Source organism: Castor canadensis, chromosome 17 (assembly GCF_047511655.1).
Source record: "Castor canadensis chromosome 17, mCasCan1.hap1v2, whole genome shotgun sequence".
Lineage (NCBI taxonomy): Eukaryota > Metazoa > Chordata > Mammalia > Rodentia > Castoridae > Castor > Castor canadensis.
In genome coordinates, this window is record NC_133402.1 from 46,963,698 (window position 1) to 46,990,825 (window position 27,128).

Below are 27,128 nucleotides of genomic sequence, written 5' to 3' on the forward strand. Positions count from 1 at the left end.
CGAAGCGAGTGTGCTGTCACTGAGCCACATCTCCAGCATTTCTTCTTTATTATTTTTGTAAAATCTGAATTAAATATTTCTACACACTCTTCTGGAAACCTTGGGGGAAATTTTGAGATGCAATCTGGACCTTCAGCTTTTTATTGCACCATCATAGGATGACAAGAATTCTCAGAGATTGTTTTAGAAAGATTTCTGGTTGAAGTACATTAAACAAACTAAAAGTCAACAGCAATTCTTTTTCTTAAAAGTTATTTTGTTTGATTCAAGAATAATTCAGATATGTCAAACAACTCTAGAAAGATCAAAATCATGATGTAATTTAATCCCTTGACTCTCTCCTCCTCTCTACTTTTAAATGCTATTTAGATGTTTTTAGCATCTCTTGGTCCAAGGCTGACACAGGAAGCTACTTATAGCACCTAGACAACACAGACTTAGTATTTACTTTAAGTGCTGACCTATTTTTTTCCTACTTATTTCACCATTTGAAAAACCTTGATTTTGGTACATAAAATTGACAGCTTCTGTTATTAATTTTGGGGGGACTTTCCTCCTGCAATTTTCAATGAACATTTACACTTTAATTGATTAACAGAATTTCACCATACAGGGAGATTTTTCACTCTACATTACATCTAATGTTTACTTATGTTTGGAGTTGACATTCCATTATTTACAATAAGCCTGTGCAGGTCTTATATGCATTGCTAGGTGGTGACTTGCAGGATCACATGACCATGGACCACACAGCAGTTCAGGAACTCCAAAGACGACATTGATGTAGACATTTGGCGTTTTGGCCCTCCAATGGCTAAGGTTAACACTGAAGCCAAAATCAGATTCTTTCAACTTTATTTCCTACCTATTTCATATGACCTTAACACCATTTTGAATAGCACTAAATTGCTTAATAAACTCTTTCCATGCTGGGTACTTGTCTAAGATCTTTGTGCTATTTTGTCTTTTGTGACTCATAAAAAGTTAAAACAGAAAAAAAAAGAGTAACATCCATGAGGTGAATTCAAGAACTATAGAAGTTTCAGGAAGTATAAGAAATCTGAAGATGGATTGGTACAGTGCTTTTCTTTTTCTGACTATATCCGAAACATCAGTAGACTTTTTAGAAATTATATAAACATCTAGCTAAGGGGCCACCTGAGACAAGATCTTGAAAGTAGAGATGATCTAGCCTCTGAACCGAGGCCGGATGCACAGGTTAGAGAGCCAAGAGTGGAAATGGGTGGGGAGAGACAGAGGTGGTGACCCACCTCATGTTTTTACCCAATGATCCACCCACCAATGCTCCTTCCTGACCTCTTACCTATCTAGCTAAGCTCTGTTGCTCCAACATTTTCTGCCCAAGTGAAATGCTGCTATAAGTTGACCCAAAAAAGTGCTCAATTGGAAACAGAAAATATTACCTGGCCCTAGCAGTCCCTTATACAACTAGAGAAATGGAGAGAGAGAGAGAGAGACAGAGAGAGAAAGATGGGTGGTGAAATCTAGGGGGAATGTTTTGAGTGGTTTTTTATCTCCTTGTAAAAACACACCCAAAAGTAAGAATTAACAACAACTATTGTAGTCCTATACAGACAGGTCAATAAAAATCTCAGATGGTTGAGCAAAGGGCAGATTGAGCCCAAATTCCATGGATCCCACCCAGGGAGGTGGTGGCCAAAAGCAAAGGAAACATTAAAGAGGAGTGGAAGAAGTGTTTTAAGTATCCTTTGCAAAGATAAATACTCCTATTTCTCCCTTTATGTCTCTTCTATTTCAATCATTATTATGTTGGCTATGGTTAAATTTAACCTTGGGTTCATAGGCCACAGAAGACCAACCTGGCTCACGTGGAAATCCAATGGAAAGTGACCTGGCTGGGAGTTCCTGGATTTGGATGAGAGTGGACTGTTGAGCTCAGCTCTAGGTACAGAAGTTCAAGATGCCACAGCCATGGCACCTATTCTGCTACCTCCAGTGGGGCTGACCTGGGCTGCATCACCTGACTGGAAAAGCTTTGACAGAAATTAAAAAGATGAGAAGCATGTATTATTAAATGTTAATACTAGTTACTGATTAGTTTTACTTCTGACTTCCTTTTTGATGTTTTTTTAGGCTAAAAAATACTAAATATGTATTATAGCAAGTGACATCTTAATATATAAATTTATAGAAAAGTAAAGGTGTTCCCTTCTCCCTTGCCCTTTTTCAGATTAAAAAGGAATACAGACACTAGGGTTGTAGCTCAGTGATAGAACACCTGCCTAGCGTGCACAAGGCCCTGGTTCAATCCCCAGCACCACACCAAAAAAAGAAAGAAAGAAAATACAAGTATCTCGCTATATATAAGGTTTTCTTTGCTTGCTTTCACTTATGTCATTGTGTGGTACTTGTTTATCATCACTTGCTAATTTCTCACTTTACTATAATTTGTGGACACCCCTCCATTCAACAGATTCTCTCTCTCTCTCTCTCTCTCTCTCTCTGTCTGTCTTTTTTGGCAGGGTCTCACCATACAGTTCAGGCTAGCCTTGAACTCTCAACCCTCCTGCCTTACCCTCCTGAGATCTAGGATTACAGGCATGAGCCATCACACGCAGCCCTCTAATCCCTTCTTTTAAAGAGCATAATATTCTGGAGTGGGAATAACTCATTAACCCTTTCTAATAATTTTGGATTAATCACCTCCAGAGCTCCCCACCACCAACAACTTAACTATTCTACATACTAGTCACTGGTACTTTTATTTTATGGCATAGGTGTCCAGGAGCAGGACTGGTGGGTCACAAAATATGCATGTGTTTTAAATTGAAAAGACCCTGCCAGATTCTTTTCTGAGACAATTACGCTGATTGACTACTTTTTCATATGCAGCTATAAGGAAACCTCTTAGCCCTCCCTGCACCACCTACCAACTCACGAAGCCTACATTCCCACTAATAGAACAATAATGTCGCCATTTTGTACATTGGTGACCATTTTATCCTCAGACCTCACTTGAGAAATGGAGCCATTCTCAATAACATCCCTGCCCTTAAACAGAAATTCCCATGCTCTAAGACAAGCTCCCCCCTAAGGGAGACTCCCACACATGTGCTAACTTCCTTAACCTCCCTCTGCTGCAAAAGCCACACCTAGCCCGGAGTCTGTGCTGCACCATCTTTCCCTGTCAGCCTGGTGGCTCGTGCCTGTCATTAAACTTGGTCTCGGAAGTGAAATTTTTCTTGTGAGCTTTCTTTGCAGGCAGCATTTTTCCTAATATTTTGGTGCCGTGACTCGGATTGGGTGCACTTCCGGTGCTGACCTTGCTCTTTCGGTCCCCCCCCATCCTGGCCCCCCACTCCAAACTCCCATTCCCATCCTCCAGGATCTGAGCTGTTTTGCTGGAACCCCCAAGCCAAGAAGATGCCCTCACTGCTCACAGGGAATTTCCTCCACCCCAGCGTGCCTCTAATCACTATCCACCACTGATCAGTCCTCCCTCAAGGTTCTCTCTCAGTGAGTCCTCCTCGCATGCAGAGCCGTGATCTCTTTCTCATTTCCTCGAAACCCTGGCGTTAGGTCTTGGCTCTCTCTCTCTCTCTCTCTCTCTCTCACTCTCTCTCTCTCTCATCCCTGGGGACCAGGTCCTCTAGGACTGTGGGCCCCCAGTGACGGAGACGTCCCTCCCAGGAGTTCCACCTCTACTCTCTCCTGAGGAATCGATATCTCGGGGATGCCCATCATATCTTCTCCTCAGTTCAGGCTTCACCATGGGAATTGGACTGTCCAAAATTCCTTCAGACTCCCCATTGGGATGTCTCCTGGCCAACGTTGGGCCTCTTCACCTAATGCCTGATCTTAAGCCCCAAAAGCTCATTTTTCTCTGTAATCAGGTCTGGCCCCAATATCCATCAGACAACGCCTCCAAATGGCCACTTAATGGCACTTTCAATCCCAATATTTTAAGGGATTTATACAATTTCTGTGAGTGTGCTAGTAAATGGAAGGTAATAACCTACATCCAATCCTTTTCCTATTTCTGCACTAAACCTTCCCTCTGTATTTCCTGTTCCCCTGTGCAGGTTCTATTAGCCTCTAAACCAGTCTCAAAACCAGCCAAATCCTTTTTCGAACACCCTTCTGACTCTGAAACTTTCCCCTCTTTCAACCCTGCTAATGAGCCTCCACCTTATCAGCGACAGGCTTCCACTGCTCAAGCGTTGGCCCCCCCCTCCAAGTCCTTCTGCCCCTCTACCCCTCCTTCTGCCCTTCCCTCCACCTGCCCTTCCACTCCTCCTTCTGCCCCTCCCTCTGCCCCCCCAGCACCACAGGACCCCATGAACCCCACACACACTCACTCTCACAGACCCCGCAGTCAGCTAGTTTCCATCTACCCCTCCAGAAGAGGCTGGAGCGGAAGGCATTGTGAGGGTCCATGTCCTCTTTTCCCTCACTGACCTCTCTCAGATAGAAAAGCACCTTGGCTCTTTCACCACTAATCCTGATTCTTATGTTAAAGAGTTCCAATACTTGGCTCAATCTTGTGACCTTACTTGGCATGACATCTATCTCATTCTTTCCTCCATCCTCCTTCTGGAGGAGAGACACAGGTTCTGGGACGCAGCTAGGGCCCATGCAGATGAGGTCCATCACACCACCCCCACCCATTTTGTAGGAGCTACAGCGATCCCTACTGAGGAGCCTATTGGGATTACCAAACCAGTGGTAGAACACTTAGGAATCAGATGGCTACTTGTTTAGTGGCAGGACTAAAAAAGGCAGCCCAGAAAGTTGTTAATTTTGATAAACTCAGAGAAATTCAATAAGTGAAGGAGGAAAATCTGGCTAGTTTTTTGTCCCAGCTCACAGAGGTGCTACACGCTATACAAAAGTTGACCCTGAAACTCGGGATGGGACAATTATTCTTATGACCCACTTTATCTCCCAGTCAGCCCCAGATATAAGAAAGAAACTTAAAAGGCTGGAAAATGGTCCTCACACTTTGCAGGCTGAAATTTTAAATGTGGCCTTCAAGGCCTATAATTACCGAGAAGAACAACAAAGGGCTGATAAGGAAAAGAGAGATAAGGCTAAATTCCAGATGTTGGCACAAGCCCTCCGACAAAGGCCTCTGACCTCTAACTCCTGAGGCCAGGGAAAATTCCAAACACCTCCCTGCCCATGTTTTCAGTGTGGCCTTGAGGGACACTGGGCCTGTGCATGTCCTAAACCACGCCGCCTGCCAGGGCCATGTCCTAAGTGCAAACAGGAGGGCCACTGGGTGATGGGCTGCCCCTCCACCTCTCAAGGTGGAGGGTCTATGCCCCTCTCACTGTCCCTCCTCCCTAACTGATCTTTTAGGACTGGCAACTGTGGCTGATAATTGACAGAGCCCAGGACTCCCAGGCCTGACAACCATAACTCCATGGGAGCCCAGAGTAACTGCCCTCATTGAAGGTACGCCTATCTCTTTCCCCATAGATACTGGTGCCACTCTTTCTGCCTTGCCGGAGTTTTGGGGACCTACCAAGCCTTCTTTAACCTCCATAGTTGGGGTGGAGGGAACTCCTACCCAGCCCTTAGTGACTTTTCCTTTAACCTGCATACTGGGAGACACACTTTTTACTCACTCCTTCCTAGTCCTCCCTAATTGCCCCACCCCACTCTTGGGGAAGGACATTTTGTCAAAATTCCAGGCCACTCACACTTTACACCCACCCCCTCTTAAGCCACAACTCATTAACCCCTTATCTCCATCCTCACGGCCCCTCCTTGCTGTTATGGGTGCCCTGCTTCCACAAGCCCCTCCTGACCCCTTGCCCTTACCTGCTACACTGGTGGATTCCATTGTGTGGGACCTCCAAAGCGGAAAGGGGATTCCTAACTACAAGGGGAACTCCCATTATCAATGCTGCCTTAATAGCCCAGGTCCTAGAGGCTTCACGCCTCCCTTCCCAAGTGGGCATTACTCATTGCAAAGCTCACCAAACTGATTCTTCCATAATTACCAGAGGAAACAACTGAGCAGATGCAGAGGCCAAGCAGGCAGCCCTCTAACCTGCACCCCAATTGGCCATGTACCGCTTTACCCCAGCTTCTTATCCCCCCACTAAACTGTCTCTTCCCCCTTCTGAAGTTAAAAACTCTTCTTTCCTATTTACATATGCTTTTTCACCCTAACCTTCATGCTCTTTACGCCTTTCTTCACCAATCCCTTTCCCTATCTCCAGGAGACATACAATACCTTAAACAGGTTACCCAATCCTGCTCAATTTGCCAGCACACAAACCCCAACTCCAATATCAGACCCCCTCCCTCTCCTACCCACCAAGCCAGGGGATGTCACCTGCCATGGATTGGCAGGTGGATTTCACACATATGCCTCCAATAAAGAGGATTAAGTTCCTCCTGGTATTGGTAGACACCTTCATGGGATGGGTGGAAGCCTTCCCTACAACCAATAAGAAGGCCCCCATAGTGACATCAATTTTGGTCACAGAAATCATCCCACAGTTTGGTCTCCCAGCCTCCATCCAGTCAGACAATGGGCCTGAGTCTGTTTCCTCTATTTCCCCAAAATTGGCACAAGCCTTAAATATTCACTGGAGGTTTCACATTCCCTATCACCCCTAATCTTCAGGTAAAGTTGAATATGCCAATCACACACTAAAAAATACTCTCACCAAACTCTCCCTCGAGCTCCACCAAGATTGGACAAAGCTCCTACCCCTAGTCCTTCTCTGGCTCCAGGCCCTTCTTAAAAGACCACTCATGCTCAGCCCTTTCGAGCTCCTCTAAGGCCATCTGCTCCTCCCTATCACAGCTCAGCCAGAGCCCCCTAGCATTTCCCCCACTCTCCTCAATCTTCTCCTCACTTTTCTTCGCTCTCTCCTTTGGTCACATGCTCATTTTCAGTTACCACAGCTCTCTGACACCACCGAAATAACTCCCTCCCTCCAAATGGGAGATCTGGTTTACCTAAAAAGTACAGCCACCTACAAGAAAAGTGGAGAGATCCATTTAAGGTCATCCTCACCACCCCCACAGCTGCTAAACTAGCAGGATTTCCCTCCTGGGTACATGTGCAAAATCTAAAACTGGCAGCCCCACAAAAGACCTGCCAATCTCTTCTTACAGGACCAACAAAAATAAAGACTTCCTGCCTCCCCAAGATCCTAGAAGACAGAGACACACCCACAGAGACTCCCAGGGTATAGGCAGGAGCCCTATGCCTGGGGACCTGGCATCTCGCCTACTCACTCTTTATACTTCCCCCCCTCCCATTATTTCCTGTCAGTGCCTGCCCATGCTTTTACTCTTTCCTATATACACTCTATTCTGAGATTTTACTCTTCCCACCTCCTGACACAATCAGCCTCCCTTCTTTCTCATACCTTCTTTACTCCTGCTTCATAGATTGGATATCCGACCTTCACCTCCAAGGTACTCTCTCAGACTCTACTCCTGAAGAAATTTATTCATTTTCCAACATTCTCTTTGCTTTATTGTAAACTGCACCACTTTCACTCCATCCCTTTCTGTGAGTAATTCTTGTCCTCGTCCCCTCTCTCCTGAGTATTGGCCTATGGGCAACTTCTCCCCCTGAGTGGAGATGGCCCCATCGCGCAGCTCTCTGTTTTGGGTACCTTGCCCTGTGTGTCTTACTGTTTGTGCTCAGTTCTTTCTTATGACCTGTACCCTCATGAGCCCCAAACATCCCCCCTACTCGTGCACCTCATCCTATTCCTATCAGCATAGGGCTTGCTACGATATAGCTATCCCATGTACAATGTGGGGCAAATCTCACTGGACTGCAAGGAGTAAAGGCAGCAACACGGGTTATACTTGCTTTGGGAATCGTAAGCAAGAAGTGTGCTGGACTGAGCTCACACATTACGGTATGTCCAATGGAGGAGGAGTCCAGGATCAGGCATACAAGAAGGTCTTCTGCACCCAGGTACCTCAGGTTCTTGACAACCTATTCTTTCCCACCAGAAAGCCCCTCAAAATTCCTTTACATATGCTGTCCCTTTCTGAAACCCTTCTCCTCCATGTCATAAATACCACTCATCAACTACTCAACCACACCAATCCTACTCTAGCCCGTGGTTGTTGGATATGTCAGTGGACTGGCCCTTCTCAGGTTATCGCCATCCCCGTAAGTATTTCCACACCCCTTACCTTAAACTGTTCCTTCACCAAAAAGATCACCTCCTCCACTCTTTCCCCAGTTTCCATTTTTCAGCCAGCCCCTCTTTGCCTGCAGAGTTCCTTGGAGACAATTGAAGTAACCTCCCTAGAGGCCGAAAAATGCCACACCACTAGGACTGCCAACAAAACTGGAAACAATATCTGTTGCTGCCCCCCCTCCCAGGACTCTCTTTCTATGCAGTCAGAGTGTATACCCCTGCTTCCAAGCCTGGAAGGGCATCTGTACTCTGGTAGTTTTGGTTCCTGACATGGATATTATTACAGAAGATCAGGACCTCCTATTTCCCCTCACCGTGTGCCTTTGATCTAAAAGGGCAATCCAGGCTATTCCCTTGTTAGCTACCCTGGGAATAATGGCTGTCATGGGAACAGGGGCTGCAGGAATAGGAACCTGTATCCACTACTACACAAAACTCTCTAACCAACTGGTAAGTGATCTTCAAACAGTGGTCGAGTCTATCCTAATCCTACAAAAACAACTTGACTCCCTAGCCTCAGTTGTACTCCAAAACTGATGAGGCCTTGACCTGCTCACTGCAGAGAAGGGTGGTCTCTGCCTGTTTTTACAAGAAGAATGCTGCTTCTATGTTAGCCAGTTGGAGGGTGGTAAAAAATAAAATTAGACAACTCCAGGAGCTATTAGAGAAATGGAGAAGGGAATTGGAGGACTCTTGGAATCCTCTAGGGAACAACATTTCACAGTGGTTCTCCTGGCCAATGCCCATCCTAATGCCTATGTTTCTTGCTCTCCTATTCTTAAGCTTCCTCCCTTGTATCATAAAAACAGTACAAAGATTTCTTTTAGACTGCATGTCTGCTATTGCTGATCAAAAGTTTAACCAGTTGTACCTCCAGGGATATCAACCTCTCCAAAACCACCCAGAGAACTACTGTGAGGACCCCTACCAGGACACCACAGGAGTCTGAGGAGCTTGCCCCATACAACGCCCCCTGCCAGCAGGAAGCAGCTAAGAGTCTGATGTTTTGCCCCAATTCCCGATCCTCAGCCCCTGCCCCCATCATTATTAAAGAAAAAATGGGGGAATGATAGAACAATAATGCCGCCATTTTGTAAATCAGCAGTCATTTTATCCTGAGGCCTCACTTGAGAAAGGAGCCATTCCCAACGACATCCCCACCCTTAAACAGAAATTCCCATGCTCTAAGACAAGCTCCCCCTAAGGGAGACTCCCACACATGTGCTAACTTCCTTAACCTCCCTCTGCTGCAAAAGCCACACCTAGCCCGGAGTCTGTGCTGCACCATCTTTCCCTGTCAGCCTGGTGGCTCGTGCCTGTCGTTAAACCTTGGTCTTAGAGGTGAGATTTTTCTTGTGAGCTTTCTTTGCAGGCAGTGTTTTTCCTAACACCCACCCTTCCTAATACAGTTAGTGTGATGAGAGCCAAGCAGTTCATTTTTAATGTAACTCATGTCTTTGAAAATGCATTGATGCTGGTTAGCCATTGGGATTTGCTTTCTATGAATTGCCTGTTCCTTAGGGGCAAGAAGGGAGGTGTGCCAGCAAGGACACCATGAACAAATTGTGGATGATTCTATTCACAAGTCTATGGCAACACATTTGAAAACCTGAAGGAAATGGAAGATCTAGGAAAATTTAAATCATGAAAATTAACCCAAGAAGAAGTCAAAAATACAGATAAACCAACTATCATAGAAAAACTGGAACTGTAAACTAATACCTACTGTTAGGGTGAACAAAAGGGCAGCCATGTTAGAACTGGATCCCCTCCTATTTGAAGGTAACTTACTGGAAACTCTCCACCTGGCCCTAAAAAAAATAGATAAACATCCACCTTTAGCCATTTACCAGAAACTCCCCATCTAGCCCTTAATGACCCACCCTTAAACCATTGTCTCAGGAGGGTCAGAGGGCCATTGAGGATTTTCTAGCCCAATGACCTTCCTGTCACCTCCTACATCCATCCCCAGTCTGAAAGTGGCTGTGGGCTCCAGCTCTCTTGCTGGGGACCCCCTCCACAGGGTTTCTTCCTGAATAATAAAACCTGTGCTGGCATTGGGCTGTCTTCCACTTATCCCTTCTGTGCCTCTTTCAGTCTAACACCTATTTTTCTAAAAAAGGTATCAGAAGCAGGTATTTTCAAAGCTAAATTCTACCTAAGCTTTAAAGAATATTTTTATGATATTTAAATTATTCTGGCTCATATGTAAAGATGGAAAACTCCCTGCTTGACTTTGTGAATCCTATCTATTTTAAAAATAGGATGCAAAAAAGGCAAATGGATATCAATACCCTGAGTACAAAACATTAGTGACTAAAATCCAGCTGTATGAAAAGTATAACAGACCAAGGGCGAATGATGCTATCCAAACATGCAAAGGTGGTTCACATTAGAGCTCTGTTCTTTTGATGTGTTATATCAATAAGTTAAGGAACATTAAACCAAGTGGTCATCTTCATAAATACTGGAAGCGTTATTCAACAAAAACCTGGAATGATTCCCAGTAGTAACTCTAAATAAGATAGCAAAAGTTATGGAACTATCTGTAATAAAGTCTGTTGCCTAAAATATATCCCCCTAAAGGGCTAACTAGAACCACAGACAAATGTTTACCTTTGTCATTGTATTTTGATGCCATCTTGGAAGTGTCTGATTAATAAACACAGTGAGGACAAGAAGAGAAAAATCTGGCAAAAGCTTGCACACCCATGTTCCTAAAACAGCCATGAGACTCTTTTTTTAAAAAGGAGAGAGAATAGAAACCCTTCTGGAACATTCAAGTATCAATAACCATGCTTTATACAGGAACTCAGAAACTACAAAGGAAAAGGTAAGACCCTTGCTCATGGAGATTTCTCAACATTTTGCAAAACAAAGTACACAGGAACAAAGCCAATATACAGACAGTAATTTGAAAAAAAATTGCAACAAAGATGACCAATCAAGTATTGATATTTAAAATATATGGAATTCTTACAAATTTGCAAGAAAAAAAGAGAAACAGCACTATGGGAATGACTGACAGACACAACTTGATGAGATAAGAAACTAGGTTTCGTGTCACAGATACCAGACTTCCTTTCAAAGTGGTTACTTCTAGTAAAGCAAATTGTGCTTGATTAAAAATTAAGCTACAAGTCTTCTTAAAGATAATAATGTTAAGGAGAAAACATATGTATTTTCTTTTTTTTTTTTTGGTGGTGGTACTTGAGTTTGAACTTAGGACCTTGCACTTGCTAGGCAGGTGCTCTACCACTTGAGCCATAACCTCAGCCCTGAATTTTTGTTTAAAACCCATAACCACCTCCAATAACAGGCCATCAAACTCTAGTCTTTTTTTTTTTTTTTTCATTTTTCTTTTATTATTCATATGTGCATACAAGGCTTGGTTTATTTCTCCCCCCTGCCCCCACCCCCTCCCTTACCACCCACTCCACCCCCTCCCGCTCCCCCCCTCAATACCCAGCAGAAACTATTTTGCCCTTATCTCTAATTTTGTTGTAGAGAGAGTATAAGCAATAATAGGAAGGAACAAGGGGTTTTGCTGGTTGAGATAAAGATAGCTATACAGGGCATTGACTCACATTGATTTCCTGTGCGTGTGTGTTACCTTCTAGGTTAATTCTTTTTGATCTAACCTTTTCTCTAGTACCTGGTCCCCTTTTCCTATTGGCCTCAGTTGCTTTAAGGTATCTGCTTTAGTTTCTCTGCATTAAGGGCAACAAATGCTAGCTAGTTTTTTAGGTGTCTTACCTATCCTCACCCCTCCCTTGTGTGCTCTCACTTTTATCATGTGCTCATAGTCCAATCCCATTCAAACTCTAGTCTTATACCTTGTCAGTCTCTTTGTGCTGTGGAGGAAAGAGAAACTCTGGCTCCTTGAACTCTCTGACCTCATGATTTCTGCCTACCCATCATCCCCCTCAAGCTTCTCAGTACCTTCTGGAAATCCCTTTTCAGCTACATGGAGCCCACCTTTCTGTGGCTGATCCCCTCTGTTTGTCCACCTTCTGTCCTGTGGCCCTATAAGACTGCTCACCTGGGGGTGGAATGTGGTGTCTGTACTTTGGCACAGTGGCACAGCTCAGTGGCCTAAGTTGTTTGGATCAATCAGGAACTGGAGTCAGGACACTCCATAGGGCCCTATGCAACACCTTCAGGTGGGATTTGTCCCTCCCATTTCCTCTGCCCCTGGTCCAGCCCAGTCCCCACTTCCTCCTACTGCTCATTGATCCTCGTGTAGCGATCATGACAGCTTGGACATTGTCCAGTGACCTGGGTGAGAAATGAATCAATAAAATAATAGACGTTCATCCATAGGCTGGATGTGGTGGCTCACACCTGTAATATCACCTACTTAGGAGGCAGAATCTCTGTTCAAGACCTGTCCAGACAAAAAGTTATCAAGACCCCATCTCAAAAAATAAATCAGGCACGTATCCTGTAATCCTAGCTACAGGGGAGGTATAAGTAGAAGGATCTTGGTTCGAGGCCAACCCTAGACAAAAATGGGAGACCCTATTGAAAAAATAAAAAATAATAACTAAAGCAGAAAAGGGTTTGACTCAAGTGGCAGAGTACCTGCCTAGCACCTGCCTGAATTCAAACCCCAGCACTGCTTAAATAAATAAATAGTCTACCAGGTTCTGAGCTACATCCCATCCCACACCAGGTCAGCAAACTCTGTGAGCCCCGAATCGGCCCTTTCTTCGAAGCTGAGTAGGTCTTCTGCAGAAAGCCCAGTGACACAGAGGGACTGCAGAAGCAGTATTTAGTTCATAAGGTGTGAATGGGGGAGGCACCTACAGTGGCTCTGCTTGGAGAAAGCACTGATGTGGCAGCAAGGTGGGGAGCTCCTGGGGCGGGGAAGCTGGCAAAGAACCTGACACAGCCCAGGAGAGCGTGGGCTAGGGGACTTACTAGGGGTGTGACAGAGAGGTAGACTTTGAAAAGCCAGAGGAAGAGATGAGTCATGTCAACATTCAAAATATCCACGGAGGAAATCACCCTTGGCACTCAAACTCAAAGGTTGTGAGTTTCACTCTTTCTACAGAAGCCAAGACAGAGAGGCGAAAGGACAGGTGAGAAGGGGGGATTTGGGGCCCAGGAATCAAAATCAAGGCTATTTGGGGATCAGAGGGGCAGAAGTGATTTATTTCTCTCTCTAATCATCCCTGATCCTTGCTCCAATCCATGAACTCAGAAGGAGCAGGTTGCTCTCTGTGATTTTTTTCTGTGAGTTTCCATGAAAGCAGGGTCCAAGAACACAGTGTTGGATTAAGCATAAAGGGATGTGTCAGGGACAGGTGCCATCTGGCCTCTGCAGGCAGCAGTTGGAAGGCTATTAACAACAGTGACAAGGGTTTGCCATGGAACACTGGTCAAGTGAGCTCTGTGGGCTAGCAGCATCCACATCACCCAGAGATTTTCAGAAAAGCCCAGTCTCACTCCCCACTCAGAGTAACTAATCAGTCCGTAATTCCACTGAGATCCCCAGAGGTGTGTAAACAAGTTCAAGTTTGAGACAGGCTGATACAGGACGAGGCAGAGTGGAGAGAAAGCCTGGAGTTGAGGTGACTACAAAAGCTTTGTGGAAAAGCTAGGCCTGGTACATAACCCTGGGCCTTTCTCTCCCCTATTCTCGTGACCTTCCTAGGGTGGTGTTGGGGTGGGGGAAGAATGGAATACGTGTTTAGTTGCAAGTCACACACTTCCTCTCCATTAAGGTGTCCTGGAATGTTACTTTTATCTCTGGAATATCATAAAAGGGACATTTTGAATCAGGGAAGAAAGGAGGAACTCATACACTAAGAATGGCCTTGTGATCTGGGCATGGTAGCTCATGCCTGTAATCCTAGCTACTTGGGAGGCCAAGATTAGAAGGATCTCAGTTTGAGGCCAAGTTGGGCAAATAGTTCTTGAGACTCCATCTTAACAATGGCTAAGTACACTTTCTAGCTACACAGGGAAGCACAAAAAGGATGGAGGTCCAGGCTGGCCCCAGACATAAAGCAAGACCCCATTTCAAAAAACCAATGCAAAAAAAGGCTAGTGCACTGGCTCAAATGGTACAGTGACTGCTAGCAAGTACAAAGCCCTGAGTTCAAATCCCAGTGCAGGTGAAAATAAATAAATAAATAACTTTTTTAAAGGGCCTTGATTTGATGACAAGGAATTGCTTCTCTGAGTCCAGAAGGGGAGATGCCTATACACACGTTTATAGGATTCTAATGTAAGCCAGATGCTACCCCCATTCCTTCTCTCTACCCTCAGAACACCTCCTACAGAACTGCGTCTTGACATGTGACAATCACCGCTGACCAACACTGACCTATGTTGGCCTTTGGAGCGCACCGCTGTGTTTACTCGTGGGTGGTGTGAGCGGTGCTCATTGCATTGTCCTGGAGATGCCCCCATGTGTGCCACAGTTCCTCAGATGAGAGCTGTGGAGAAAGACAGAAAGAAGAGGAAGGAGTTGGAGATGCTGCGTTGGACACAGGAGCCCCGGCAGCTGTGGTCAGCTCGTTTTGAGCAACTGAGCCTGTAACGCCAACGTGACACCCACCAACAAAGTCACTCGAAGGGGCTTTCCAGACTTATTTAACTTTTTTTCCAAAATGATCTTGGGTAAAAAAAACATCAGGACAGGCCTCATCACTTCTGTGTCTTCTCAAAGAAGCTTTGCAGAAGACTTGTTTCTCCTTGCTCCAGGCCAGGATGGCTGTGCGGCTAGTGGACGCTTCCTTTCTTGATTTTGGGAGTCTTGAGAATGGGAAAGAGTGCCTTCCCTCTTTGCACTGGCAACAAAAGTCTCAGAACCAACTCATCAGAAGGTACCCGTCTGTGAGTGTTCAGAGCCTGGAGTTCACACTTGGAGCCCAGGCTCACTCACATCTCCTTCTCACTGAAATGTGCATCCTGGCATCCCTGCATTTGTAAGTTCCGTTAACTCTTTTTCCAAACAAAAACTCTGAAAGGCTAAGTGACTTGCCCACACAACTTAGAAGAAGTTTGGGTTCAATTCTGCTGGTCTTGAAAGCCTAAGTGGACCAGTGTCACTTCCCTGATCCCGTGTGGGACCCAGGAAGACAGGTGTGAAGGAGGCACTGGGGTCTGGCATGATATGACTATTATTATTATTATTTGTGTGTGTGTGTGTGTGTGTGTGTGTGTGTGCAGTAGCAGCAGCACTAGGGTTTGAACTCAGGGCTTTGTGCTTGAGAAGCAGGCAGTCTATGGGCATAACTTTAGTCCATTTTGCTCTGGTTATTTTGGAGATAGGGTATTTACTATTTGCCTGGGCTGGCCTCAAACCATGAACCTCCCAATCTCAGCCTCCCGATTGGCTAGGATTACAGTTACGAGCCACCAGTGCCCAACTAAATGACCATTACTGAACAATAATGGTTGTATTTAATCACCACCTCTTTCTCGGCTAGCTGCCCAGCCCCCTCCCCACCCGCCCCTTATGACTCCTCTACTTTCCAAAACTCTTCACCAGGTCCCCACGTCCAACACTCATATTTGTGACTCCCAGTCCAGCCCGGGTACGTCTAGACAATCAGCCTCCTCAGAACAATGTACAGACACTGGCATAACCACAGAGCCACCCATCCTCGTGCCTTCCCACTGGAGTCTTTCCACCTGCGTGCAGCAGAAGGCTAGCCACTGAACTTGACCAAATGTGTTTGTGTTACTCACACAGGTGCCTGGGCACCGGTCTCTCTGCCCTGCCATTCCTGGAGTGAAGCTCTTGTCCCTGTGGCTGACGCATGGGCTCTAGAAGGTTTGACCACAGCCAGCATCCTATTTTCATTCCCAGCAGGAAGAAAATGAGGAAATAAAAGGAAGGCAAAGGAGCAGCTACACTATGAGGAAAGAAAAATTTTCCAGGATATCTCAGTAGACTTCCCCTAAAGTCTCCATCACCAGTGCTGTGCCACACGGCCACCTCTTGCTGCAAGGGATGCTGTTTTGAACATAATCACGGCTAGTGAGGAAGGGCAGCTAGTGGTAGGATCTGTTCCAACAGAGGTCACCGAAAATACCTGGGTGGAGCACGAGGTACAGCTCTCAGCCTTCTTTGGAAAGCCAAAAGAAGCCACGTTGGCTGAAAAGAGTTAGCTTGCACAAGATCGCGCCCCCCTCGAGATGAGGCCCTCATGTAGGGCCCATCCCAGATCCAGATCAGCCCAAGGAGTGGGCAGAGGCACGAGGCTGCAGACAGCCCTTCCTTCCCTTTCCTCCCACCACCCCGAGCACTCTTGAGAAACACCCTGCAGGCTGATCTGCCAAGGCCACTCCTAACCAAGGAAAAAACCACTTCTTTCTTTTCTAGTTCAACTTCACAGGCATCTGTTGAGTGCCAGCTGGCTCTGAGACACTGGGTACCAGAGGTGGAGGGGGATGGTGGGTCCCAGCGTGAGCAAGCATCAGCTCCCACCTTTGAGGACCTCACCCCTTGGGCAAGGGAGCTGGGAAAGCACGTGACTCAAAGACTCGAAATACAGCAGAACAACCACAAAGTACCACAGCCGAAGGAAGAAGCGAGCCTTGAACTCAGCCTCTAGAGAGGTGTCCAGGCAGGACCCATGTGAGCAAATCACAGAGGACTGGTTGGCCCACAACCATGGCACGGATCCCAGACTGGCCACAATGGGACGTGACATTGAGCACAAGTTAAGAATGTGAGCTTCCAAGTTGGGCAGTCCTGGGTCAACTCCCAGCTCTGTGTTTCTACAACAGGCTGATGGGTGTTGCTTCACGCATCACAGCCACAATTTTCTCATCTGTAAAATGGGATTACAACAGCCTTCTTCCCCAAAGAGCTGCTGTGGGGACAGAGTCACAAAACACGTAAACCTCTACATAGTCACCTGGAAGACTAGAACAGTACGAGGTTCGTCAGGTCTTATATATATATAATTAGAAAAAATGCATATATATTAGAAAAATATTGGGGAAGCTACTTCCTAAGCCTGTGGTTCTCAAAGTGAGGTCCCTAGACCAGCAGCACCTATTAACTGGGAACTTGTTAGGAGCACAGATTCTTGGGCCCTATCCCAGTCCTCTTGAATTAAAAATTCTTGCAGTGACACCCAGAGATAGAATTAACAAGCCTCCAGAGGACTCTGAAGGTCATGAAAACTTACAAAACACTAGTTTAAGCCAACAAAAGACTTTATTTTAAAGACATCTTAGTGGAATATGAAGGCAGAGGTGCAACAGAGCCTCACCGTGGGAGCTGACAGACGAGAGCCTCAGGAATTAGGAGTCTCCTTTCTCCTCCTGTTGTCTCTTCTCCTCTCTTACCCTACACCTCTCTCTCTCTCTTTGTTTTTGTTTTTTTTTTTTTTTTTTGGCAGTCCTGTGTTTTGAACTCAGGGCCTCACTCTACTACTTGAGCCATGCCACCAGCCCTTTTTGCTTTAGTTATTTTTTGAATAAGGTCTCTCCTTTTTTATCCTTGCTCAGCCTAGTACCATGATCCTCCTACCTCTGCCTCTCGAGTAGCTGGGATTACATGCATGAGCCAACTCGTCTGGCCCTATACCTCTCTCTCTTTCAATGGCTGCAGGTAAGCTTTCTGTTTACTACTTCTACAAGCTATAGAGTGCAGACCAAGAGGTGAAATCACTTTGTCTCAGCTCCACTTACCCTAGAAGCGCTCACTGGCCCAGTCAGAGCCAGGCACCCACACCTGGACTGATTCATGTGGTCTGGGGGCTGAGACATTTGGCCTGATATCAGTACCTGTCCCAAACCACCTGGATGGAACCAAGAGGTGTTTTCACTTGGAATGTCAATCAGGGGCTTGGGGATGAGTCAAGCTGAGTGCATGAAGTCAGACAGGGAGGTGTTAGCTTTGAGTCTAGGCCCAGAAGACAGTGGTCTTTAAAGTGGGACCCCCAAACCATCAGCATCAGAAACTTGCTTCAGCAAGCTGATGTTAGACCCCACTCTGTCCCCGATCTTCTGGCCCAAAAATTCTGTGTGTGGACTTGTCCATCCACACTTTAACAGGGCAGCTTTGAGGAATCAGGGGCACTTGGAAGCCATTCAAACACCACATTGGAGTAGAGAGACAAATCACTTCTTCCTTCCTTCCTCCCTCTCTCTCTCTCTCTTTCTTCCTTTTCTTTTTGGTAGTACAGAAGATTGAAATCAAGACCTTGCTCTTGCTAGGCAGGCAACTCTATCACCAGAGCTACACCTCCAGGTCTTTTTCCTTTAGGTTATTTTTCAGATAGAATCTTATGCTTTTTCCCAGGACCTACCTTCCATGTAGCTGGAAGTACAGGTGTGTGCTACCATGTCTGGCTTGCTTTTTTTTCTTTAAAGATAGGGTTGCCCTAACTTTTTTGATCATGCTGGCTTCTAACCAAGATCTTCCTATGTCTGCCTCCTGAGTAGCTGAGATTACAGACATGAGTCCCATCCTAGGCCCTAGAAAGAAATCATTTCTGTAACTCTACCCATTCCACTCTGCTTCCTTAAAGTCATAACAAAATAGACATCCAGAGAGATGGCTCCCTTTGCTTCTCTTTCTTTAATGTACTGTGTGCACAGTGAGAGGAAACTTTCCAAAGTCCACAGATGTTAGAGCTGGGACAGAGGCCCCTCTTTCCTCTTTGCTTGTGGGGGAAACTGAGGCTTTAAGGGGCAACATGCATTGCCAGTATCTCACCCATTGCTAGAGACAAGACCAAAGTCCAGGACTCCCCACTTCAGCCTATCATGATGAAAAGGGAGGTTTTTTTAGATTAGAGAGAAAAGTACCTGAGAACGCAGATTGAAATGATGTCCTCTGAGACATGCGTGAAGAATCAAGAGCCAATCAGACATGGTTGGTGGTGTTAATTGAATCTACAGTGTCATTTTGTGGAATCCCAAATTAAAATTACCAGCCCCAACATCCAAGGTCAAGTCTCAAAGTCTAAGTCTGTCATTCTGATTATTAAGAGCTTTTTCAAACAGCACAAACCAGGTAAACGTAAAACCACAGCCAGTTCACACTTAGTGTATTTGAGGCTTTAACAAGAAAGGGAAGGAGCAGGAAGGGAGGGAAATATTTTGGTAGAGTCTTCATAAAAGAGAAAATTGCATTTCCTGGTTCCTTACAGACTTCTGTGGTGCATCCGACAGAGGAAAAGCAGCTATAGCACATTGCATACAGCCTTGTGAAAATTATCTACCCAAAAAAATCTACAGCAAGAAGGAGAGATGCTCTTGGTAGTAAATGTGTCGGCCTTAATGAAAGGAAATGGTAACACCAGCCCCAACTGGGGACGATCTGCCTGGCCTGTGTGGATGCAGAAAGAGGTCAGCAGAAGACAAAAACAATTAACAAGGATCAAAAAAAAAAGGAACCGGTCTACACCGAAGTGGAGAGCTCTTTGCTTGCTCAGCTCTGGGCTTTACTAAGATGTGGATTAAGAGGGCTGGCCAAGGACAGTTGTGCAGGTTGAGCACTAAACAAGCACCCATTCTTGCCAATGGGGCTGTGTGGCCTAACATGTACACAGGTCTTTGCTCACTCAGATCATCCAGAGTCATGAATGTTCCTAACTTCATTGCCAGTAGCAGCCTCTGGCTATAAATAACAGAATCACACTGTTTATAGTCTTTGGATATTTGTTTTTTGGTGCATGCATGTTCAAATTAACTATGGGCAGTCTGTATCTTTCACAGGATGAGGAATTCTGTTCAAATATTTTATTTCTTCAAGAACTCCTAAACTCAGAAGGTTCAACCAATCATTTAGTGAAAATGTATCCTCATAGGACGGCAGGGGGACGTAGCCCTTCTTACAAAGAGGCGGCAGCTACAGTACCAACCTTTTTATTTCCGGAGTCAGACTCAGAAACTTCCCCTTAATATTATCTTAACTTCATCATTTGTTTTTGAAACTACTTTTTTAAGAGTTCTACAGAGTTGGTGACATAGGCACCCCTTTCTTATTCCACCTCCTGACGTCTCTGTGCTTCGTGTGACAATAAATGGTCAGGGCCCGTCTCGCTTAGAATTCTCTAATATTCACTCTAAGTGATCAAAATTAAACAAACACAGCCCCAGTGTAGTGCCACACGCCTATAATCCTAGCACTGTGGAGTCTAGCCTGGAAAACCTAGCAAGACCCTGTCTAAAAAAAAAAAAAAACAAACGTAATGACAGTGGCCTCCTCCCCTTTACAAGGATGAGAAAGACGCACGGCTTGCCCGAGAAGGGGAAGTTGGTTTCCAACAAGTACAAGCTTATGCAGATGACTTGGCTGCTGTTTTAAAATGAGGGAGTCATGCATAGGGCCGTGAGGCTGACGCCACAAGTGATTAGCATCAGAAGTGTGGCTGGGCCATTTCTCCCATCTGACCACATAACCCGCCAATATGCCACTGCTTCTGTTGTCACCCTGGCCACCATGGTGGCCCAGCCCTTGGGCTTCTGTCCTTGGCTTTAACAGGGCAGCTACTGGAGGTGTCCTGTTCAAACATCCATCCTTCCACCACCCAGAGCCTCTAAGAGCTCCCAGCTGGTTCCTAGCGAGGTACAGAGCCCTGCCATGGCTTCTGCACAGGTTCCAGCGCATTCCTCCTTACTCCCTGCTCCAGCCACCCCAGCGTCTTCCCTGTTCTTTGTACATGCATGCAATATCTTAGCATGCTAAGATATTGCTAGAATTCCTACAAGTGGGTTTGCTGATCTAAATTCCTCCCAACATGATGGGAGAGGGTAGTTTCCACATCTTCTCCAGCTCTTGGTATTGTCAGACTTTTTAATCAGCTGGGTGGAAAACCTTAGCTCAACGCTGTTCCAAAGGGCATTTCCTTAATTGTAAGAGAAGTTTAGTCTGTTTTCATGTTTCTTGGCCATTTGTATTTCCTCTTTTGGAAATCTGCTAGGGGAAGAGAGGAAATTGAGATAATTCAGTTTCTTTAAAAGTTTATTCCCTTTTTTCCTATTTTTTATGAGTCAACTTTGCCAATATATAATCTTCTAGAAAGCTGTTCACTTGTCCACAATTTCAAACATATTTATATAAAGTTGCTCCAGGTGTTTCCTTGATTTCACCCTCAATTTAGTTGTGCCTTTTGTTTTTGTTGTCGTTGTTGCTAGTATAGTATTACTTCTTGTTCTTTTTCTCATTTTCTTCTCCATTGGCCTTGCTAGAATGAGATCAGTAAGTACCATGAATAGCCTCAGATCAGCTTCTATCACAGAATAAGTTATAAAAACATTTTTTTAAAAAAAAGTTTCTGTTTTCAGAGTCTTCTAGAATTCAGGAGTTTGGCTCTCTGCTTTTGTTTTTCATTTCCCTTGCTTTTTGTCATCAATATGAGGATGACTTGTAACTTAATAAATCTTGGCCAGAGTGTGGTATATGATACTATTTATTTCAGATTTGCTAATCCCTCTAGAAGGAACTTGCCCATGGCCGGCTTTGAAAAAGTTTCATTCTCTGTTTCAGAATGTCTCAGATGGGAAGCCACAAATGGACTATGGTCATGTTGTAAACATCCTCTGCCCTCAGGACAGCCAGGCGGTACCTTATCGTGAGCAAGCTGGCACGGGACTGTGCAGAGGGCAGACCCTCACTCAGCACGCTGTTCTGCAGCCCCCGAGGAGGAAGCACGGGCATTCCTCCATCCCTTGCTGCTCAGTGGGGATGCACAGAGTCCAGGAGCCACCACTGGGGGGACATCACACCACCAGCCAGCTGCAGAGCTCCTGGCTGACCATCCAGGACAAGGAAACTGGCAATGGCAGAAGGACTCTGCTTCTGTTCCCTATGCCCAAGAAGGCGGGGTGCAGCCAAAGCCTGGGGGTCAGGGAGGCTCAGTGAGGGGTCCTGGCAGCTCCAGCTCCAGGTAGCAGGCCTGACCACTTTACATCTGTTGGTCACTGCCATTCACTTAGAGCTGATGTGCATTTTTAGGGGCCTCCAAACCAGCTGCAGGAATGAAAATTCTAAGGATGTATCAGTTAAAAATCTTAACATAAAACATTTCAAACTTTTGATATCCATTTGTATATACAAGAAATGTCAACAAATAAAAAAGAAAAAAGGAAGAAGAATAAATAAATAAATAAACAAAAGAAAAGAAAGAAAGAAATGTCAACAGCTGGGCACCTGTGGTTTATGCCTATAATCCTAGCTACTTGGGAGGCCAAGATTGGGAGGATTGAGGTTTAAGGCCAGCCAGCCCAGATAAATAGTCTGAAAGACCCCCATCTCCAAAATAAGCAGAGCAAAGTGGATTGGAGGTGTGACTCAAGTGGTAGAGTGCCTGCTTCGCAAGTGCAAGGCCCTGAGTTCAAACCCCTGTCCCACTAAAAAAAAAAAAAAATGAACATTAGATTCATTAATGAAAGAAAAAGAACTACTATAACTAAATATAATTTTAATTGTAAAACTTTGGTTATAAACATTTTGCTTTAATTTTTATCACTATTATCAGTGTAAATCTTGACTAAAAATGTGCAGACTAATTTCAAGCAAAACTATGATAAAGATTTATGTCTATGGGAGAAATTTCTCATTTAAAAATTGAAAAAAAAATTGTGAAATTTGCAAAACTCAGTGTTTCATATTTTTTAATATTGTGATTTTCTATGTCTCTGCTATGGTTTAGGCATTGTTTGTCTCTTGAAGGTTCATGTGCTAGAAGCCTGGTCCTCAATGTGGCACTGTGGAGGTGGTGGATCCTTTAAGAAGAGGGGCTTAGTGGAAAGTGGTTAGGTCATGCGTACCGTGACCAATCAGAAGGCACTAATTCTGGTCTCAGGCAATGATTTAGCTCTTAGGAAAGCACGTTGCTATGAAGCAAAGCCACCCCATGAACTTGGTCCCTTCTGAGTACAGCTGTCTCTCTTTCCTCTCCTTCGCCATGTTGTGATGCAGCCTTCACCAGAGACCAAACAGATGGGACTGCCCAATATTGGACTTTCACCCTCCAAAACTGTGAGCTAAATAAACTTCTTATCTTTATACAATACTCAGTCTCAGGTGTTTTGTTGTATCAACACTAAGCGAACTAAAACACTTTATTATAACTATATTAACAAAATGAAAATTACTTAATGGATTATTTCTTTAATGTTTAGTATAGTTTTTCTCTTTATCTAAATTAAGGCTTGTGCCTTAAATCCCATTTTGATATTATACCTTAGCATTATTTGGGGTTTTTTTTTCCCTAAAATAAATAAAATAAAGGGATGCTTTTACTTTCAATCTTTCTGTGTGGTTTTGCTGTAAGAATTCTTTTTTTTTTTTTAACGGTACTAGGTCTTGAACTCAGGGCCTACACCTTGAGCCACTCCACCAGTCCTTTTTTGTGATGGGTTTTTTTCAAGATAAGGTCTCAAGAACTATTTGCCTGGGCTGGCTTTGAACCACAATCCTCCTGATCTTTGCCTCCTGAGTAGTTAGAATTATAGGCGTGAGCCACTGGTGCCCAACATGTTGTCTAAATGGATAACAAATTAGGTTATTCATTTAGTTTTTACCATTTTTTGTGATACTGATAAAATCAGATTCACTTTATCTATCTTATTTTGTCCTCTGTTTGCTTCCTCCTCCTCCTCCTCTTCTTCTTTTCTTCTTTTCTCTCTCTCTCTCTTTCTCTGTAATACTCAAGGACTCGCATTTGCAAGGCAGGCACTCTACCACTTGAGCCATGCCCTCAGCCCTGAAGCAGGATAGTGACACTGAGACAATCAACATGAACACAGTGCAATGTGTGCACAGGTCCCTGTGTCACTGTTTTTGAGCCACACCCACTTTCCTCCAGACTCCCACCCTTACCCCCAGCACTTAACCTTGGCAACTGTTTGTTTACTCTCTATTCTTAACATTTTAGTTTCACAAATGCTGTGTGAATGGACTTATACAGCACATAACCTTTTGTTTGTTTTTGGTTTGGATTTTATGTTTTTGTTGTTGTTTGGTTGGGTTTTTTTATGGTACTGGGATTTGAACTCAGGGTTTTGTACTTGCTAGGCAGGTGCACTACCACTTGAGCCACGCCCCTTGCCCAGTGCAAAACCTTTTTTTTTTTTAATTTTTTTTATTATTCATATGTGCATACAAGGCTTGGGTCATTTCTCCCCCCACCCCCATCCCCTCCCTTACCCCCCACTTCGCCCCCTCCCTCTCCCCCCCACCCCCTCGATACCCAGCAAAAACTATTTTGCCCTTATTTCTAATTTTGTTGTAGAGAGAGTATAAGCAATAATAGGAAGGAACAAGGGTTTTTGCTGGTTGAGATAAGGATAGCTATACAGGGCATTGACTCACATTGATTTCCTGTGCGTGGGTGTTACCTTCTAGGTTAATTCTTTTTGATCTAAACTTTTCTCTAGTTCCTGATCCCCTTCTCCTATTGGCCTCAGTTGCTTTAAGGTATCTGCTTTAGTTTCTCTGCGTTAAGGGCAGCAAATGCTAGCTAATTTTTTAGGTGCCTTACCTATCCTCACCCCTCCCTTGTGTGCTCTCGCTTTTATCATGTGCTCAAAGTCCGATCCCCGTGTTGTGTAGTGCAAAACCTTTTAAAACAGCTTCTTTGATCAGTATAACTCCCTTAACATTGGTCCAATAGTGATCAACAGTTCATTCCTTTTTTTGCTGAGTAGTATTCTATGGTATAGCTATGACCCAATCTATTCAACCATTCACCTGTCAGGGGACAGCTGAATGTCTATTGTGTCTAAAACTACTCTGAACGTTCACAGAGAGATTATCGAGTGTATGTAGGTTTTTGTTTTTCTGGGATAAATGCTCAGGAACTCGGTTACTGTGTTGTGTGGCATTTGTACTTTTCATTTGTTTATGAAATTGCCAACCTATTTTCCAGATTGGCTATAAAATTTTTCATGCCTGCTAGCATTATGTGAACACTCTTTCTGCATTGTCACCAGCATTTGGTGTGCTGCTGTTTTATTTTTAATCTTGGCCAATCTGACAAGTTAGTACGTAGTCATCTTTGTGGTCTTAATTTGTATTTCCATAATGGCAAAGAATGAACATCTTTTCATGTGCTTTTTTTTGCCATGTATATATCCTCTTTGGTGAAAAGCCTGTTCATATTTTTTGCCCAGTTTGTAATTGAATTGTTTGATTTTTTTTAACTGCTATGTTTTGATCATTCTTTATATATTCTAGATACTAGTCCTTTGTTGGCTATGTGTTTTGCAAATATTTTCTACTCTGCTCCTCTGTAGTTCCTCCATTCATCTTGTTAGGAGTGTCTTTTTTACAACAAAGTTTTTAATGTAAGTAGTCTAGTTTATCAAATTTTTCTTTTATGTTTCACGCTTTTGGTGTCAAGTCAACTATTCTCCCTACAACTGGATTCTGAACCTGTTTTTTATTTAAAAAAAACTTTACTGTTTTATGCTTGACGCTTAAATCATGACTCACAATGAACTTTTTTTGTACTTTTGTCAAAATTCTGTTGGTGAGAAAAGCAAGGCAAGATGGTGGATTAGAAGCCTGACCCGTGTGACTCTGGGAATGAGAAGCTGAGTGGAACAAAGGAGACACCACATTCCAGAGAGAGAAAGAGAAGACCATGAGGAATCAAAATAGAAGTGACAGGGCAGCTGAAAAGCACAGAAAAACAGAAAGGTGACAGAAAAAGTAGGAAACAACCTACAGCTCCAACCCTGGCTTCTGGAGTGGGATGAGTGTGGGGAGGGAGCTGAAATCACAACCACAAGGTAAGCTAGACAAACCTGGTTACAACAGAATGTAGGATAATCCCACCTTTCCTGCAAGTCTTAAATCCAGTGGGGGAGGACTCGGTGTGACAGTGACTCTTCCTGTGAGGCAGGCCAGTATTGGAGAAGAAAACCATTGTGTTGCTCCCCATATCTTGGAGAGTTGTCACCAGGTGCCAGTATGAGCAGGGACCTATTGTTTGAGACTGAGGTACTCTGGGGACCTGAGAACAAGGTAGAATCACAGCTCAGGGAGCCTGGGGACACCTGCCACAGTATCTACGTGGAAGATAGCCATAAGAGACCTCAATGTGATGATCTCCAGTTCCATCAATTTTCCAGCAAATGCATAATTGCATTCTTTTTAATTGCTGAGTAAAGCTACATTGTGTATGTACATTTTATTTATCCATTCATCCATTGATGGGCAAAGTAGTACCAAATACCAATAAACAGATATCTCTATAGTAAGCTGACTTTGATTCTTTTGAGTATGTTCCCAGAAGTGGTATGGCTGGATCAAGTGGGAGTTCTATTTTTAGGTTTTTGAGAACCCAAACCATACCAATTTCCATAGTGGATGGAATAATTTACATTCCCACCAGTGGTGAATGAGAGTTCCTTTTTCCCTGCATTCTCAGCATTTGGTGCTCTGTGTTTTCTTGGTGATGCCACTCTGACTGGGGCGAGGTAGATTCTCAACATAGTTTGGATTTGCAGTTCTCTAATGGTTAAAGATATTGAACTTTCTTTTCATGTATTTTTAGCCCTTTGTACGCCTTAATTGGAAAAGTGGTCATGGACAGGATAGGCGTCTGATGTGAACCTGATGAGAAGTTTCAGAAGCAGAGAGCTTGGGCTGTGAAGAGCACTTTGGTCAGATTCAACCCCTCCATTACTCCCTGCTCCTCCTCCCCTTCCCCACCACATCCTTTTAAAATAATGTCAGTGGGTTTCAGTATGGTTTTCCTCTGTGCATATAATGTACTTTGGACATATTCACCCCTCCATCAACCTCTCCTTTCATCCTTATCCCTACTTGTTCCCTCTCCCCAACAGTTCTTCTTTTATATTCATGTCATATATGTATGTGTGTATTTTATGTCTGGATTCTGCATATGAGAAAAATGTGATATTTTTCTTTCAGACTCTGGCTTATTTTGCTTAACATGATATCTCAGGTTCCATCCATTTTCCTGCAAATAACACAATTTTGTTCTTTATGGCTGATTAGTACTT